This window comes from Camponotus vicinus, unplaced genomic scaffold (assembly GCF_025532165.1).
Source record: "Camponotus vicinus isolate PSW18456_S1 unplaced genomic scaffold, iyCamVici1.0 SCAF_4, whole genome shotgun sequence".
NCBI classification, from domain to species: domain Eukaryota; kingdom Metazoa; phylum Arthropoda; class Insecta; order Hymenoptera; family Formicidae; genus Camponotus; species Camponotus vicinus.
This window is the reverse complement of record NW_028141976.1, coordinates 9,359,344-9,374,048: the sequence shown is the minus strand read 5'-3', so window position 1 is coordinate 9,374,048 and position 14,705 is coordinate 9,359,344. Positions and strand designations below refer to the sequence as shown.

Genomic DNA, 14,705 nt, shown 5'->3' with positions numbered 1-14,705 from the left:
ATTCAGCAGTCTGGTTTCCTCTAATCTCAGCAGACTTTGAGTAGAAAAGTTGACAATGAAATAAAATAACAAATACAATATAAAATATTTTTTATCGAATATATAAATTAAATAATTTATATAGATTAAATTTAATTAATAATAGTAATTTTTATAGATTGAATAATTTTGTAAAAATTCCAAATTTTGAAATTCATTATTATAATGTTATGTTTTAATAAAGTGTTAATAAGAGTTGCAATAACAGTTGCGATAAAAAATTTTAAAAAATTTATTTAAATTAATCCATCTTGCCAATCTTTGATCATTATTTATTGTTTCATATTAACATAATTAAAATATTTAAAATTCAAAACGGTTATAAGGGCTGTATATGCTTAACTTAAAATATGTTCCAATTTGATTGCTTACGTGCATAATTTTTTATAATTAATAATTATATAAAGAAAATTATGATTTGATTCTTCAAATCTTTTCCAGATTTCTATAATTTAGCCTTTTTTAAAAATGTGACATTTTAAAAAAGTTTTTGAAAAACATTTTTAAAATTATATCCGAAAAATATCGAAAAGATATAATGTATATGAATTATTCTGAAGTATAGTTTATAGCCTACTTGAGCTCTGGCAGAGCACGTTAATAAATAAAAGCGGTGATGCGTGTACATACGTAGAAGATGGCAAGATGTGGCACGGTTGCATGCAGTTTCTTTTCAATTTGAAAGATTGATTTTACGGATACAAAAGACAGTCTTACGAAGAGAGGGACTTCGTTATCGATCGGATGAAACCACCTACTTTCTCTCGTGTCTCGCTCGACACACAATCCCGCTATATGACACGCGATCGGGAAGCTATCGCATCAGTATCTTTCTCAGGATTTAAGCATATTATATTGCACGTCATAGATCCGTGCCGTATCAGGTGCTAAGCATCTTTTTTCGCGAAAAAAATTCCGTCACTGCGATATCTACGATCATAACAAGTTATGGAGATATATCTTTTCTCACGATACGTTACTCCATTCCAGATATTCTGCATATATTTTAACATTATATTTTATATTGTTTAATAGTTTGATATAGGTGCAACTTGTATATTGTATGGAAAGTTTGGTCATCGTTGCATCAATTTTTTTTACCACGACTCTGCTAATTTTGTCATATGAATTATTGAGCAAATTTAACAGAAGATAAGTTTTACAAGGTATGCAATATCTACCCCGTTAAGTGCTTCGTATTTTTCCTTTACAGAGTATCTCGACTAGAGCATCGAGAAAGACGGGGAAACGGATGAGAGTAGCAAGTAGGGTGACAGAAGAAGGGGTTTTGAAATATGTGGAGCGTAAAGAGGCCGACGAATTTCAGCATCTATTGGCATTGGATCGTGACATGTAGATTGATAGTAACTCTCTGTCGTTTCTAAATTATATTTTCAGGTCTCGCGACGCGATACAAAATTGTCTCTATTAAAAAAAAGGAACCAAATAAATTGTAAAAATATTTAATCCCTTTCATTCTAGTGATAATAATTTCATTTACAAAAAATTTACAAAAACAAAATTATATAGAGCATTTAATTACTTTTAATTATTACATATTATCCAATTATTAATTATTATATATAATATTAATATTAATATATTAATTATTATATATTATTATTATATTAATTATTTGATACAAAGATAAATAAGGATCTCGTCGAGAAGAAAGAGAACGTGGTTATCTTGCCACGCAAGTTTAATTAGAATCAGTGCAATAATTAGGTATAATGAAAGTAAATTGTTAAATTATTTTATTGTACAATTCTCTCATTGTCGGTAACAAAGAAAAAAGATGCTCGTTAAAATTTTCGTCGTGGACGTTGTTGATTATGCTCCCTCATGCGATAAGCGTACATTCGAACCCTCGCTAATGCAATTCCATGAGCCATGATCGAATTAGTTTCTGAACGAGGCGAGCCAAGGTTAATAATGGCCAAGTACGGGATGTAACGTGACATCGATTAAATCGTGCGACCTAATTTGCGCTAAAAATACCTGCTCGATGAATAATCCTCGAATACTTTGAATAATTTTACAATGAGTGCATACGAATAGTTTAATGGACAAAAATCTGTATACTCTTAATCTTAATAATGAAAATCGTAATTTTCTGTCTGAATAAATTATTTAACAAATTAAATTTATCGAGCTACGAACAAATGATTAAATAATACATATAAAAATATTCCATTTAAAATTAAATACATTTAAGCGTATTTAAGAATTAAAAAATCATTTCGAGGATTTCAGACAGTTTTTAGAAATTTTCCTTTGGTCGATACTTTTTAAAAAGTAAGAAATGACTAGGGAGGGAAATAGTTCCCTGCTTTTGTGAGTACCACAAAAGATCCGTTAGTTTCTAAATAGCAGCGATTGCATGTGTATAAGTATAGATTGTACATTGTAGGTAGGTATCCGCGAAGGGAGAAGAGAGAAAAGGGCGAGATCCTTCGAGCGTGAATGTGTGTTCACGCACACATACGCGAAACGCATAGTTTGTAACACGTTTACACAGGGAACAATATACGGTCCACCAGGTTTTTGCGTATTACGCAAAAATGTTTGCGTAGATTTAAAAAAAAAGTCGCGCAACCGCATGTATAACCATGGGAAGCTCAACAATTTTTACGTTTCCCGAAATATGCCAATTAAGAGACATTCTTTCATTGCACGCACAAAAGTGAATGCGAGATGAAATGACATTCCATCTGTCTCATTAGCTTTTGATATTTCTAAAATTATTTGAATGATATTTCAACCTCGATATTTATTTATATAATTTTTCGGCTTTAATGAAAAGTACCCGATTATTTTTAATCAGCAATTTTTTCAACTTTAAATTTCTAAATTACATGATTTCATTAATGTCTGATATATTTAAATATTTGGCTATAAGCGGAATATTTGTGTGCGGACAACATTAATTAACAGTATTTCTCCTGTTTTGCGCAATTTTTTGATTTTGAACATTCTGAGGATTCTAGTAGGACTCAACTTTAAATCGAAATTTTGTCAACATTTCACAATTTGATTAAAATGAAATCTAGCATTATCGAAGGTGATACGAAAACAAATTCGCGCATATATATTCGCACGATAACGACGCACACAAGTCCACAGGATGTCGCCCGCAGCGAAGCGTGTCCGTGACTGACTCGCACTGATAATGCGTGCAAGGGAACTCCATGTTTAGCGTTTCTTAAGGTCAGCCAATTTAATGTTCATATATATGTATATACACACACCACTTTGAGTATTTCTATCTATATGAAGAATTAATGCGCGAGTAAAGGTGCACGAGCGTGAAAAATTAAAGCCCAATGTGATTATGCGAATTTGATAATAATGTTTTAATAATAATGTAAGTTTTGATGTTTATGGGAGCATGAATTGTTAAAAGCGATCCATGGCGATGAAATTTAATGAGTTCCCCATATATAATCCACTCCCTATTAATTATTCAAGGAATTGCCGCGTAGAAGAGACGACGCAAGCGCTTCGTGACCTTGTAGAGGTATTCCCGATTGCACTTAACACCAGACACTCTTAAGCTACGACACGCACTAATGAACCGCATGTAGTGTATTTTTTAAATGAGTTTGCGTTCCGCAGATGAACCTTTTGCGCCCGTGACTTTCCATCTACATCGAACATCATATATGGTTCGAAATTTGCACTGCTTTAAAGTTAGTATAGGTTTAAACAGCAATAAGGATACACCAATTGAACATCTTGAGCGGGTGTAGATCCAGTCCAGACCCATCAACAACTTCAAAGTCTTCAATTTTAGGTTCAAGATTTGAAACTGGAAATTTCGGAAATAATTAAAAAAAAATATATAAAAAGAAAATTCAGAAATATTTCGTTGAAATAAACGCGATCGACCAAGATCAAGATTATAATTCCGAACTTCGTTATTTCCGCTCGGATCGGAGCGGATGTCGAGTCGGAATTAGAATCGAAAGCTGACGCATGACGACGAACGTTCCATTAGTTTCTCAATTTTTATAAGCTGACTCGGAAGTTTTAACTTAGAGCTTCAACGCAAGCTTTATTGAAGTAAGCTTCCCTAAAAAGAAAAAAAGAAAAAAAATGCGAACCAGTTCGACTAGCGACGCAGACTTCCTACCTTGGCAACGCATGGTTGAACGATGCAGCTCGTCCAACAGGATGCTTTTTTCGATTTCACTGATACACAGGCACAACCACAGCTACGCACCGACGTGATACGCGCACCACTTGGATAAAAGCGGCTGGGAGAAAACCCGGATGCCACGTTCCGTACAGATTTATAAATAAATCGTGGTTCCCTTGCACAGGTCGGACGTGCGATCCACGCGACACGATGGTCGGACACGGACTGATGTAGAAGAAGGCTCGTGACGCGCTCGTAACTGAGGACGCAGCTGAATGATCGTGAGAAAAAATACCTGTTATTACGCGACACGCCACTATAACAGGTAGCGCTCTGCGCCGAGACGAGAAACTCTGTTAACTCCTCCATCGCAAACGGGGATAATCGAATTATTCCGGAGCAGTTTTTCATCATTAACAGTTTAATCTCGAGATTATTCTCATTACTGTGTCGTGTGTATTTTTATTTGCACGATGTTAGCGTAGTTTCAATTTTTTAGCACTTTGGGCCATTCGCATACATTTTGTTATAAATAATATTTTCAGAAAGGTGTTAGAACTTTTAGAAAGTGAATTCTCCATCATATTATATAAAAAATTATTTTAATGACAAATGATAAATTAATAATGTATGATATATTATATATAATATATATGGTCATTTGAAATGTTAATTATATGGATACACAACAAGTATAACAGCTAATGACAAGATTATTATGGAAAAATTATTTTAATGCGAGATGATAAATTACTAATGATATAATTATATATTATATACTATATGATTAATCTATATGATTAATCGAAATGTTAATTGTATAGTATACTATACCTACAACAAATATAACACGGTCGATGATAAGATCATAACTCGATATTATAATAAGTTAAAATATGAATTAGAATAAATAAATATATAAAGAAAAATATAAAAAAATAGTTTAATAAATTATGACACAATATAAAAATATTTTCTTTACATATGTTTTTCTCGAAAAGAGGAGAGTATTTCGTTTTTACAACTATAAGTGTTATTACTAATCGATTATATGAGGCCATTCTAAAGTCAATGAGCTATTTATGTTAATGATTTCTAGTAAAAAATAAGAATGACAAATCAATGTACTTTCACGAGGATGGTCACTGTCCAAGGTCGACATAATAAGACGAACAGAAGGCTTACGTAAGAATTCATTCGTCACAAGAACTTATTTACATATAGTGCTAATTATGCCTCTGTCGAGGTGCGCGACTACTGAAAGTGCATATATGCATGGAATTATAACTTCAGTCAAGGCAAACAATTCTCGAGGATGTCTCGTTTAAAAATCGCAGAAAATGTTCTAATTATAAATGATATCTCTCAATGATCTTGTTTCAATTTTACCACAACTAGAAAACGGAGATTATAATAAACTTTTGTATTTCTCTGTATTTTTTAATTATTCGCTTATAAATATTTACACTTATAATGTTTAAAATATCTTTTCTTTTATGGTTATTTATTATATTATTTTGTGTAGAATAGATATTATGATATATTACGATATTATTTATATATATATATATATATATATATATATGTATCGTTTATAAAAATGTAAATAAGAATCAGAGAGAGAAAGAGAGAGAGCAAGCGAAAGGGACAGAAGAGGATAATGAACTCGGCCAATTTATGTAGGTAACATGCACGACACGATAATATCGCTTAATTGTACATATTTATTAGTGTTTTTTATGCAGTATGTCGCTGCAAAACTGCTGGTACTCATCAGACTATAACCAAGGTCAGTACTTACGCGTATTATCTAACGGTAATTTGCGACACGTTTAAAGATGTGACGAAAATGAGAGTGAACATACATAACAGTTTATCAACCTATTTTTTATTTTAATTCTTCCTTTTTGTAATTTCTTTATATATAATATTATATTTATTATTTATTTTTGTATTTAGTAAAAAAGTTTTTTACTCAAATTTATTATATATATGTTTTCTCAACAATTCTCCAAATTTTATGTAGATTCTTTTCTTATATCTTTTTTCTAGCAGAAGTCATCATTAGAAAATACTTCTTAATGAAATGATGATGACTGTTATATTCGCATTTTCTAAAGAGAAAAAAGATTATGTGTCTGTGAAGTTGGCACGACAATCTACGAATTAATATAAAAAAATACTAAGAGTTCTGATAGCACTTTTCATAGTTCTATAGTTCCTGATAAAAATTAAAAAGAGTTCCGCATTCCTTATATTAAAAAATCGAAATCGAAAAAATGTCGTGCTAACTTCGCGAATCTAGCACGACACTCTTTCCTCTAAAGTACCAAACCGCGTTGAATATTATTATTTTTAGCAAGAGTTCCCGATAGTTCTGTTCAAGTTCAGCCTATATATGCAATTTCAGATCGATATTTCAAAAATTAATAATTTTTAAACAATTTTTAAGATTCTCGCCCAGCACGACATTCTCCCTCTAAAGTACTAAACCGCGTTGAAAATTATTATTTCTAATAACAGTTCTCGATAGTTCTGCTATAGTTCAGCCTATATAGGCAAATTTCAGACCGATATTTCAATAATTAATAATTTTTAACGAATTTTTAATGTCCTCGACCAGCACGACATTTAGTAAAAATGTGTCGTGCTGATGATTTTCCGTAGTTCTAACGGCAGTTCTGGACAGTTCTATATAAGTTCTATCTTTTAGAAACATTTTTACGCAGAGTTCCGACCGATTACTATATTTTAAATAATTTTTTACAATAACCTAGCACGACACTCTCCCTCTAAAGTACTGAAACGCGTTGAATATTATTATTTTTAGCAAGAGTTCCCGATAGTTCTGCTATAGTTCAGCCTATATATGCAGTTTTAAGTCGATATTTCAAAAATTAATAATTTTTATGAATTTTTAATGTTCTTGACCAGCACGACACTTAGTAAAAATGTGTCGTGCTGATGATTTTCCGTAGTTTTAACGGCAGTTATCGACAGTTCTATATAAGTTCTATCTTTTAGAAACATTTTTACGCAGAGTTCCGGCCGATTACTATTTTTTAAATAATTTTTTACAATAACCCAGCACGACACTCTCCCTCTAAAGTACTAAGACACGTTGAATATTATTATTTTTAGCAAGAGTTCCCGACAGTTCTGTTGAAGTTCAGCCTATATATGCAGTTTTAGGTCAATATTCCAAAAATTAATAATTTTTTATGAACTTTTAATGTTCTTAACCAGCACGACACTTAGTGAAAATGTGTCGTGCTGATGATTTTCCGTAGTTTTAACGGCAGTTCTGGACAGTTCTACATAAGTTCTCTTTTAGAAACATTTTTACGCAGAGTTCCGACAGATTACTATTTTTTAAAATAATTTTTTACAATAACCCAGCACGACACTCTCCCTCTAAAGTACTGAGACACGTTGAATATTATTATTTTTAGCAAGAGTTCCCGATAGTTCTGCTATAGTTCAGCCTATATATGCAGTTTTAGGTCGATATTCCAAAAATTAATAATTTTTTATGAATTTTTAATGTTCTTGACCAGCACGAGACTTAGTAAAAATGTATCGTGCTGATGATTTTCTGTAATTTTAACGGCAGTTCTCGACAGTTCTATAAAAGTTCTATCCTTTAGAAACATTTATACGTAGAGATCCGACCGTTTATTATTTCATAAATAATTTTTTACAATTATATTATTAATTGTTGGAATATCGACCTAAAATTGCATATATAGGCTGAATTATAGCAGAATTATCGAGAACTCTTGCTAAAAATAATCATGTTCAACGCATTTTAATACTTTAGAGGCAGAGTGTCGTGCTGGGTTATTGTAAAAAATTATTTAAAAAATAGTAATCGGTCGGTCTCCGCGTAAAAATGTTTCTAAAAGGTAGAACTTATATAGAACTATCCAGAACTGCCGTTAAAACTACGGAAAATCATCAGCACGACACATTTTCACTAAGTGTCGTGCTGGTCAAGAACATTAAAAATTCATAAAAAATTATTAATTTTTGGAATATCGACCTAAAACTGCATATATAGGTTGAACTATAGTAGAACTATCGAGAACTGTTATTAGGAATAATAATTTTCAACGCGGTTTAGTACTTTAGAGGGAGAATGCCGTGCTGGGCGAGAATCTTAAAAATTGTTTAAAAATTATTACTTTTTGGAATATCGACCTAAAATTGCATATATAGGCTGAACTATAGCAGAACTATCGAGAACTGTTGTCAAAAATAATTATTTTCAACGCGTTTCAGTACTTTAGAGGGAGAGTGTCGTGCTGGGTTATTGTAAAAAATTATTTTAAAAAATAGTAATCTGTCGGAACTCTGCGTAAAAATGTTTCTAAAAGAGAACTTATGTAGAACTGTCCAGAACTGCCGTTAAAACTACGGAAAATCATCAGCACGATACATTTTCACTAAGTGTCGTGCTGGTTAAGAACATTAAAAGTTCATAAAAAATTATTAATTTTTGGAATATTGACCTAAAACTGCATATATAGGCTGAACTTCAACAGAACTGTCGGGAACTCTTGCTAAAAATAATAATATTCAACGTGTCTTAGTACTTTAGAGGGAGAGTGTCGTGCTGGGTTATTGTAAAAAATTATTTAAAAAATAGTAATCGGCCGGAACTCTGCGTAAAAATGTTTCTAAAAGATAGAACTTATATAGAACTGTCGATAACTGCCGTTAAAACTACGGAAAATCATCAGCACGACACATTTTTACTAAGTGTCGTGCTGGTCAAGAACATTAAAAATTCATAAAAAATTATTAATTTTTGGAATATCGACCTAAAACTGCATATATAGGCTGAACTATAGCAGAACTATCGGGAACTCTTGCTAAAAATAATAATATTCAACGCGTTTTGGTACTTTAGAGGAAAGAGTGTCGTGCTAGATTCGCGAAGTTAGCACGACATTTTTTCGATTTCGATTTTTTAATATAAGGAATGCGGAACTCTTTTTAATTTTTATCAGGAACTATAGAACTATGAAAAGTGCTATCAGAACTCTTAGTATTTTTTTATAATTCGTAGATTGTCGTGCCAGCTTCACAGACACAGAGATTATTCATATCATAGATGAGATAAAATTATAGTTTTCTATTAAATATTCTCTCTCTATTTTATTGCTTTTCCTCATAAGTACATTTATAATAAAACTTGCATAAATATTCTTAATTCGCGGAATTCTGTTTGTTAATTCAGGCATAAATATTTTTATTGATTAAGTTGATTATCCTATCCAAGGCCGAGTAATTTCATTACTGTAATTAAAAGCTTTCATGTCAATATCTTTTTTTTTTCTTACAAGAAAAATCTTTTAATATTTTGTAATAATTTATATTATAATAATTATTATTTGCGCTTTTATCTGATTTTATTAAATTTCTTCTTAACAAATTTATAATTTTTTAAATGTTGAAATTTCTTAATAATTTTTTTAATGTTGAGTTGAAGAAAAGTTTTAGTGTAAATTAAAAGAATGTCCCAGAAACACATTTACGTCACCATTTTATTCGTGTTTATCTAGAGATCCACGAGAAACGGCAAATGAGCGATTGGAAGGTGTGCCAGGTGTTTCTTGTCTCTATTGATTAGACTACCGATTGTAGAACGTAAGAGGATTGGCTTCCTAGTCGACTACAACGTGATGGATCGAGAGGCCATATTGTGTTCAATCCTATTACAAATCCGCCAGTGATTATACTACATGGAAATGCGTCGCCTTTTAATATCGCGGTACAAATGACAAAAATATGGACGAGATATTTGATCAAATATCGATCAATATTGCCGCTGACATTTGCAGATCTCGAAATACATTTCGTCCTCTGTTAAATTTTACGGATAAATTATAAAAATATTAAAGTTCAGATAACCTTGGATGCAAATTTAAATCTAGAATGAGATGTAAATTAATTCTAGGACGACTTGATATATATATGTATTTTCATTTAAAAAGAAAAAGGAAGATATGAAATAAAGTAAAAATGTAATAATTAAATTTAGAGTATCAAATATGCGATTCTAAAAAATTCTGGAAAAATAATTAGAATAGTATCCGCTTTGTCTGTAATGTTAATATGATGATATGTTATTCATTTCTGGCATTATTATTTCGCGGAAATATAGCGTACTGATTGGCTATTCAGCAACTCGTGAACGTCGCACACCACCTCCTCTTAACTCGAGTGTCCCGTAATGTTCATACGGATAATGCATGCAAACTTGGTCTGATTGGCTTAATGAGGATGTACCTGCATCTGAATAGCGAGTGCAAATTATGCGCGCGTGATCTTGGAACCTATATTAATGTTATGATTATGTATTATTTTCACTTTACCGATGGAAGCAACAGTATGTAAGATGGAGTAACCGAAGATGCTAATCCTCATAGGTGTCTGAGTTAAGAAAACAAATTCAATAATTGATATAATACAAAACTAAAACTTTCACACTTTATTATTTCCTCCTATTCCTACGTTTCTAATGAAATACATTAATTATTGTACAATATGCTTTTTAGTTTTTTTTTAATATTTATTTATTTGATTGATTGATTGATTGATTGATATCTTTATTCGTCCCCTTGGGGATTGAAGGCGCTTTTTCGAGGAGCGTACCCGAACCTCTTACAACCTTTTCACAGAATAAATACAGAATCATGCAAATCCAACTAAACCAAAAGAAAATACAAAGAAAATATAAGATAAAAACAAAAAATAAAAATGAATACAATATAATACAATAAATCAAGGTGTAAATAAAGGTAAAGAAATATGGAAAAAATAAAAATAAAAATAAAAATAAACTAAAAATAAAACTAAAAATACACCATAAATCGTACAGCAGAAACCTAACACCTATGCTGTAATTCACCGCGCAGGGAAGACAACGCTTATCCGACAACCGCTCGCTTTGCTTACTACTAACTTATTACTATCCTCGGCTTATGTCTGCCTTACATTCTAACTTACAAACTACCTTATCTAACCTGACTAAGAGAGAGAGATCTATCCCTAACTTTCGACTTCCGGTCCCACATACTCCACATATTCTCCTTCACTCCACATACTCCCCTCCACTCACCATACCCTCTCCTTCCACCTCTCCTCCCTGCTCCCCCTTTTCCATCTCTCTTTCACTCTCTATCCCCCTCATCCACCATTCCCCATCCCCTTCCTGACCCAAAATCTCTTCCATTCTTTCCCACCAATTCCCCTCTTTTCCTTCTCCTCCACATTCTCCCAGTACATGTTCCCATGTCTCCTCACCCCCCCCCACATCGCCTACACTTCCTCCTTTCTTCTGTTTCCCAATATCTCGCTCCTCTCATCTCATTATTCAGCCTAAATCTTATCACCCTCCTCCATCTACTCTCCCCCCATCCCTTTTCCAAATATGCCGGTATTCCCTCCTCTTTCACCTCCCCATACCATCTATTGTACCTTGAATCTCTAATCCTTTCCCATCTTTCCTCCTTTTGCATCTCTCTATCCCTCTGCTCCCATCCATCATATACTTCTTCTCCCCTTCCTCTTTTCTCCTCCATCTCTTTCACTCCTTTTCCCCTGTCCTCAAAAAATTTTCTCCTCTCCTCTTCCCACCCTGTCATTTCCCCTCCCTCTCTTATCTTCCTCTTCATTTTCTCAAAACATCTCCTCGCTAAGCCTCCATCTCTCCCTTCTTCCAGCTTCTTTTCAAATCCTACTGCCCTTTTCCCCGTCCCTATCCTAAACTTCTCCTTCCCAGTTTCCTTCCTTACTATATACCCCGGTGTGCACCAGTCTACCACTAACGTCCACCTAATCCATCTTTCCTGCATTGCCTCCACCTCTTTCCATTCCCTCCACCCCCATATTTCTGCACCAAACTCCATTACCGTTCCTACCAACCTTTCACACAGCCAAATTCTTCTTTTCCAATCTCCCGTAAACCTCCTTTTACCTATCCCCCACACCTGTCTTATCACTGCCCCTGCCTTCCTTACCCTGTCTTTCACATGCGCCTCCTGTTCTCCGTTCCTTTGCATCTTATATCCTAAATATGTGAATTCCTTCACCTCCTCTATCTCTTTCCCCTTCCCTCTCCACTTTGCCGTCTTCCTCCTCCCTCCTCCTTTTCTAAACCTCATAACTTTCGTTTTCCCCACATTTACCTCTAATCTTTTCCTATCCATATACCTCTCTAATTTCCTTAACATGTGTGCCATCCCCTCTTCATTTTCTGACAACAGCACCATGTCATCCGCATATGCCAAGCAATAAATTTTTTCCTCTCCTAATTTCACCCCTCCCCATCCACCCCTTCTCAACACCTCCTCCACATCCGCTAAAACTAGGTTGAATAAATACGGACTCATTGGACATCCCTGCCTCACTCCTCTTGCTGTCCAAAAATTCTCTCCTAATTTCTCTCCTACCCTCACTCTACTCCTTGTCTCCCTATATACCTCTTCTATCCTAATCCTTAATCCTTCCCTAACCCCTCCCCCCTCATTGCTTCCACCAACACTTCCCTGTCCACTGAGTCAAACGCCGCCTTTAGATCCACAAACGTCGCCACCACCATTCCACCTTTCCGCTTTAGCTGCCTATTCACCAGAAAATTTAAAACATAAATATTGTCTATTACTCCCATCCCCTTCCTGAAACCTGTCTGATTCTGAGGTACCATGTCTTTTTCCTCCATCTCCTCCTTCAACCTCTCCGTAAACACTCCCACATATATTTTGTATAGCGTTGGCATCAACGTTACCCCTCTATAGTCCTCTACCTTCTCTCCTGCCCCCTTTTTTACTAAAGGAACAATTATTCCATACTTCCACTGCTCCGGCCATCCTTCTCCCCTCCAAACCCTGTTACAGAAGCCCCAGATCCATTCATCTATCCTTTCGCCCCCACACTTCCATACCTCATTTGGCACCCCGTCCGCCCCCGCCGCCTTCCCCTTTTTCAACTTCTCCAAAACATACCTTATCTCACTTCTCCTCGGATCCTCTTCTCCATCCTCTGCCCTTCCTCCCTTCCCTCCTCTTAACACCCTACTTTCTACCCCTCCTAACAACTTCATAAAGTACTCTCTCCATTCTTTCCCTTCTATCCCCTCATTTACCCCTTTTCTCCTTTTCCTCTCCTTATTAACTATCCCCCATTCCTCCCCTTCCGTCCTTACTTTCTGCGCCTCTTTAATCCATCTCTCGTTTTCCTCCTCTCTTTTCCTTTTACATAGCAACTTGTATTCCGCTCTCTCCTTCCTATACCTTTCCCCCTCCCCTCCCCTTTTCCTCCACTCTCTTAATGTTCTCCTCACTTCTCTCCTTTTACCCTCACATTCTTCATCCCACCATCCTATCCTTTTCCTTCTCCCACTTTCTCTTTCCCCCTCCTTCAATTTCTCTCCTATCTTCCCTATTTTCATTTCCAACTCTTCATCAACTCCCTTATCTCTCATTAATTCCCAGTCTATCTCCTCTCTTATTTTTCCCCTCCTTCTGTTGTCCATCTCCCCCCCTTTTTTCTTTACTTCCCCACCCTCTCCCCTTTGCCCTTTCTCCTTTTCCTTCTAAAAATACTACCACTGGATGATGATCCGACTCCACGCTATCCCCTACTTCCACCCTGACCACCCTTTTCCTTACCTTTTCCTCCCATATCACATAATCAATCACTGATTCTCCTCTTCCCCCCGTATATGTAAATTCCCCCTCTTCGTCCCCTTCCACCATTCCGTTCAGTATTCCCCATCCCCTTTTTTCTAGTCCCCCTATCAATTTCCTTCCTTCTTCATTAACCTTTCCATCTTTTGATTTTCTTACTCTTCCTTCCTCCTCACCCTCCTCTACACCTCCTCCCAACTTCCCCGTCCTCGCGTTAAAGTCATCCCCTATTATTGTCCATTTGCTTTCCTCCTGCTCCTCTAGCCATCCCTCCAACGCTTCTAGCTTTTCCTTCATATCTCCCTTCACATACACTCCTACTATCCTCCATCTTTCTTCGCCCACCCATACTTCTACTGCCAACACCCCTTCCTCTTTTTCCTCTACCTCAATAACCGAGACTACTCCCCCCTCCTCTTTTACTCCAATAAGTATCCCCCCCATCGGTCTTCCTTTTTTACTCCTTTTCTTCGCTAATTGTCTCTCCCACCTATAACCCTTTGGTAACATCCGCTTTACCCTGTCCCAGCCTTTCCCATCAACCCAAGTTTCCACCATTACTACAATCTCCCATCTCTTAATTTCTTTCCAAAACCTTTCCTCCTTATTCTTTACCCCCGCTACATTCCAGAAGCCTACTTTCCACCCCTCTCTTCCTCTATCCCCTTTCCTCCCTCCCTCTCCTTTTCTTTCGCCCTCACTCCTATCCTTTTTCCTCTCTTTCCTCTTCGTTTTTCTTTCCCCTTCATCTCTATTCTCCCCCTCATAATCTATTCTAACATCTCCAGCTCCCCATTCACTACCTCTCCTTTCCCCTTATCCATTTCTTC

At 35.1% G+C, this 14,705-nt stretch overlaps 1 long non-coding RNA gene across 1 annotated transcript; it reads left to right on the top strand.

Moving 5' to 3' along the window:
- The first annotated feature begins 621 nt into the window (after positions 1-621).
- Positions 622-13,188, top strand: LOC145970463 (uncharacterized). Its single transcript, XR_014438503.1, has 2 exons — positions 622-1,392; positions 9,748-13,188. It is a non-coding gene; the product is annotated as an uncharacterized LOC145970463 (long non-coding RNA).
- The last annotated feature ends 1,517 nt before the right edge of the window (positions 13,189-14,705 follow it).